This window comes from Triturus cristatus, chromosome 9 (assembly GCF_964204655.1).
Source record: "Triturus cristatus chromosome 9, aTriCri1.1, whole genome shotgun sequence".
Lineage (NCBI taxonomy): Eukaryota > Metazoa > Chordata > Amphibia > Caudata > Salamandridae > Triturus > Triturus cristatus.
The window spans coordinates 561875412-561880829 of NC_140592.1; positions in this window are offsets into that span (position 1 = coordinate 561875412).

Sequence of the window (5418 nt, forward strand, 5' to 3'; positions counted from 1 at the left end):
ATACAGGCCATCCAGGACTGGGCTCCTCCAACCACCCAGACTCAGGTTCGAGCTTTCTTGGGCCTGACTGGTTATTACCGGAAATTTGTCAGAAGTTATGGATCCATTGTGACCCCGCTAAACGACCTGACAAGTAAAAAGATGCCAAAAAAAGTTCAGTGGACAGCAAGCTGTCAGAAGGCATTCGATGACCTAAAGCAGGCCATGTGCACAGCACCTATCCTAAAGAGTCCAGACTACTCCAAACCATTCATTGTCCAAACAGACGCTTCGGAGCTGGGTGTGGGAGCTGTTCTATCGCAACTGAATTTTGATGGTCATGACCAGCCCATAGCTTTTATTAGCAGGAGGCTGACCCCCAGAGAGAAGAATTGGTCAGCTATTGAGAGGGAGGCCTTTGCTGTGGTTTGGGCCCTGAAGAAGTTGAGGCCATACTTGTTTGGCACTCACTTCAAGATTCAGACCGACCATAAGCCCCTCTTGTGGCTAAATCAAATGAAGGGTGAAAACCCCAAACTACTTAGGTGGTCCATTTCCCTACAGGGGATGGACTTCACAGTGGAGCATAGACCTGGCACTGATCATGGCAATGCAGATGGGCTCTCCAGGTATTTCCACTTAGAGCAAGAAGACTCACCTGGTCAAGGTTAGCTTATTGTCCCAAAGTTTGCGGGGGGTCATGTAGGAGAGTAGGGTCTGCAATCCTATGATCACCCAGATTTTTTTGCTTTTGCTTCATGGGTTTACGACTTTCTCCGGCTGTGGGCCTGCCAATCAGACCCACAGCCTAGCTGTTCTCTCTCGAAATTAACACACATGTACATTAGGTGCATCCACTAATTGGAACTGGGCCGCCTTGTCAGTCCCTGTCTCAGCATACCACAGGTATCCAGGGCATCGGTGTACCCAGGGCCTACCAGGGGCTGAAGCATGTATTATGCCACCCCCGGAATGGCCGCCCAAATCTGACACAACTGGCTGCACGACAGCTGGGGCCACGTGGTGTAATCACCCGTTGCTGTAGGTGTAGTATTCCTACACCTAAACCCTAACATGGACACATGGATTCCTATCAGTCACTCCTATAGCAGGCCTTAACAATCCTGAAGGCAGAGTGCAGGGAATCATGTGGGACGGTGCTCTGGCGCGAGCTGAGCCCGTCGACGGCTTGCGGAACCAAGTCCTAATAGCCGTTCCATGGTGACGCGGGCCAACTACTTTTAATGCATTATAATCCTTGCGGTTATTTGCTAACTTTGGCATCGCATCACCTATACATGTCGAGTAAGGTGTCATACGAATGGGAATACGAACCCCTCGCCAGGCCTGGTGACGGGGTTAGCATTCCCCCCTTTTAGAGGGACACGACATGGAAGTAACCTTGAACCCCGGTTAAAGTTGACTCAAGCCTCAGCATCACAAAATGGATGCTGCCACCAGACACAAGTCTGACCTCCTGCTGCTGGGAGACCTTCCAGCGAAGGGAGCTTGGACAAAGGGTTTCCTGTCGAGGGCGGTGTTAGCACCATCCCAGACAGGGTTTGTGTATCCCAGGTAGGCAGGGCTGAAAGGAAGGTGATTGCCAGTGGCACCCCGGTGCTCACTGTGCATAGCCCGGCTCAAACCAGTTTCGGGGGCACACCAGCCCCTGAGCTGGCGCGAAGCCGGACAAAGGATAGGGGTGTAACCACCCCCCTCCTGGCTCCACCCATAGGTAGAACCTAGTCACGGGCCAGCCCCTTTTTCTTAGAATAAAGGTAGGAGCGAGTCCCCTTCCCAAATTGGATAATCAGATAATCGGATAACTCCGAATCACGAACTACTTTCCACGAAAGGAACTCTTGACTATTTCTGAAGACTCTCCCTTGTGGCTAAGGAGTAGCCACCCTGCACCAGCAGGCACCATCTAAGCGCTTGCGGTTTGCTGTAAGTCTCTCCTACGGATCAAGACTGCCCAGCTCGACGAGACCCGAGTTCCCTGCCATCTCTGACCTTGTACCTCCCTCATCAGCTCAGCTGAGAGTCGTAGGTGTGACGAGACCTGCGGGACCGGCTATCTTTAGAACCTGCACGACGCTTATCTAGCACGCCCACCGAGGGACCCTCGAGTGAGTGCACCTAGGGTTTGAGAAGCCCTAACCCTGAGCAGCTCCAGCATCGAAGTCTGCCTCCCCAGCATCCCCGAGATCTGCGTGGGGGCCCTTCCGCTCCTTGTTGTTCACCGCGTTGTTCGACCACTTGCCGACCGGCTTGTGGCCCTCTTCACGACGCACCACGATTGTTTCATCACTAGTCTGGGTGCTCCAGACTGGCTCTTGCTCCCCTTCAACAGAGGAGTACCACGGACCCTCCTGGTCCACTCCCGACGCCATCTTGACTCCCCCGCTTGGGTGGCCACTGCCAAGATCCGCTGCCCCTTCCTGGGCCCAGCATCATCGACAGCAGACACCTTCGTGGGACAGCTCGCCCTCCATCCTGGTCGCCGCCGCGCCTCCTGGTCCGAGGAACAGCCGAGTCCGACGTCACCCACTCACCTGGTCGAGGTGACTTCAGCCGGTACCCTCCTGGTACCCACACGATCGCTGGCTAGCGGTTGAGAACTGAGTCCCCTCTGCTTTCAGGTTTTCCTTCACCACCGATCCAGGCTTGGATCGCTCTGAACATCGTCACTGGTCGCCTGCCAGCAACTTCTTCTTTCAGGCTCCTGAGACTACACGAGGACTCCCGACATCTTGCCGAACTTCACGCAGCCGCAGCCTCCGGGCTAGGTAACTCGAGCATCTCGGTGCTCCATCGCAGGTTCGCTCTACAAGTGTCCAGTTCCTTTTTCGTTTAGTCCCACTGATCGGATCACTCCGGAATCAGTATCTCCAGACTCTAACCATTCGTATTTCACTGTTAGTGTAGATGGTTTCTCGTGCCCCTCGGGCATTTGTGTAAATTGTGCAACTGAAGTATTTTCCTAAGAGTTTTGTAGTGTGCTTAGCTCCCTGACTCATAAAGAGCCAGGGTAGTCTTGTTATAAATAAATATCCTTTTATTTTCATAACAACTTGTGTGGTGTCCTTTCACTTGGTGTTCAAGGGGTATATGTGATGGTAAACAGCTGGCTTAACACGCCCTCTAGAGTTTAGCCTAAAGACTGCTCGTATCCACGCTACTAGGATAGCTGGTCTAAAAGGTTGACTTACAACCAATCATCAATAAGGGTCGTTTGGAATGAGACACAGTGATCACTAGAATAGTGAGCACTACATATCAGGCCAACTTCTCACAGACGCATGTTGGACAGGCCTCACAGACGGCTTGCTCCCTCCCCGCTCGACAAGGCCCGAACTCCGGCCCACCTGGCATATCCCCACGACAAGCACCTGTACTCCGTCTCCCGACGGACCCTCTGCCCTCGGACCCCTACTCATCACGGGGTCCAGCCCCACCGGCTTCCCCGGCCGGGTCAAGCCGCCATCGGGGGCCCTGCACCACGCGGCCGCATGGCCTCCCCTCGACCCTAACCCCGGGCCTGGCCGGCCCCGACATCCCGGCACCACCATCCACCCAGGAGGTGAGCGGACCACTTGGCAAGTCAATGGGAGAACGAACTGTCAAGGGCTCTCCCCCGCCAGGTGCCGATCGCCCCCAGCTCCCCCAGGCACTGGCTCCACCCCCTGCTGGGTGTCTGGACACCTTCATCCCGGACCCTCCGACCTCCAAGTGCGAGGGTCCGGACATCAAAGGGCACCAGCCCTATAACTGAGGCAGCTCCGGAGCAGGAAGGCAGTTGTATCCTGGAGTCGAGAGACACCGAGTGAACTCAACCTTGACGGTCTACTGGCGCTGCCGTAGCCCGCTCTTGTGAACCATCGTCCTGCCTGCTGGCGCTGCCGCGGCCTTCTGCAACAGTCATCTTCCTGGGACCTGCTGGCGCTGCCGCGGCCCGTTGTAACGACCATCCTCACCGGGACCTGCTGGCGCTGCCGCGGACCGTATATCTCCCGGGGACCTGCTGGCGCTGCCGCGGCCCGTTGTAACGACCATCCTCACCGGGACCTGCTGGCGCTGCCGCGGACCGTATATCTTCCGGGGACCTGCTGGCGCTGCCGCGGCCCGTTGTATCGACCATCCACACCGGGACCTGCTGGCGCTGCCGCGGCCCGTACCACCTAACCACCAAGCTCGAGGATTGTGAGCTCATCATCATCTCATCAGAACTACCTGATTGGTAAATAGACTGCCCCGCTACCCCCTTCCCTACCTTGCGAGACTCTAATCGAGGGGACCCCTGAGTCCAGACCTCCTTGTACCATTCAACCGTACCTTAAATAAGTGCTTATAAAGAACGCTGAACCTTATCCGTGTGTGATATCTGTCTGTGGGGGGGGGGAAGTTACTTGTCTGTACGATCGCTGGAGACGGCTCTCCCCGGAGACCTCTCCTCCTGACCCCGGCCGACCCTCCCGGTCCGTCTACCTTTTCTAACAGGGGACCACAGAATCACATCAGGACTGTAGAAACAACATTCCCAAGAGGATTAGCCAGGCTGAATGTGGCATGCACCATGCAGTGATTGTCACAGTAAGCACCATGCAAGTGAGGAGTGCAGACATGCACTACAGCATGCTCTGCATGGGAGAAATGAGGCATTCCCCCCCCCCTGGGACCCACTCTGAAGAACATTGCATGTCTGTCACACCTGGACACAATGCCAGAAGTGACAGTCACAAAAAAGGGGCACAGTCTGAGCTAATGAAGTCAGCACTCACCTGCTCCCCTGGTCTCCCATACAGGCAAGGGTACTGTGGGAGGATCACGTCCAGCAGGGCCTGGTTCTCCTCCTGGGTGAATGGCTGGGCCCTCTCCACAGACCTGGACATGGTGCCAGAAAAATCACGAGCAGCAGCAGTGGTGTGGAATGAAAGGTTGTGCAGGCAAGTGCTCTCCAATGGGGCCTGGCTGCCTTATATTTGCCTTGCTGGCCTGTTTCATTTACAGGAGTACAGAGTGATTGGTCAATCTCATTTGCATCCTACGTTTCCTCCGATCCCTTTAAACCTACCCCAGTGGGTGCCTTTGCATGTTATAAAAAATGAGCATGATGTCAAGTCAACAACCACTTTGCAACTTTGTATATTGTCTCCAACCGACTTCTGCTGGCCACCTGATGAAAAAATTTGAACTTGAAACTGGGTCTCCATGACAACCAACATGCATTTAGGCCCTTATAATTGTCCCTCATGTGTCCCCTATGTAATTTCACTATACACACACAGGTACGGAGCGTTCCATGCCCCTAGGGCACCACTACTCCAGTGATACGGTCAGTACAGGTGTCTGTAGGGTCCGTACCACTATGGTTGTGTCGCCGTAGGCGTACGCCATAGGGATACGGTTCGTACACGCGTGTCTAGGGTCCGTACCACT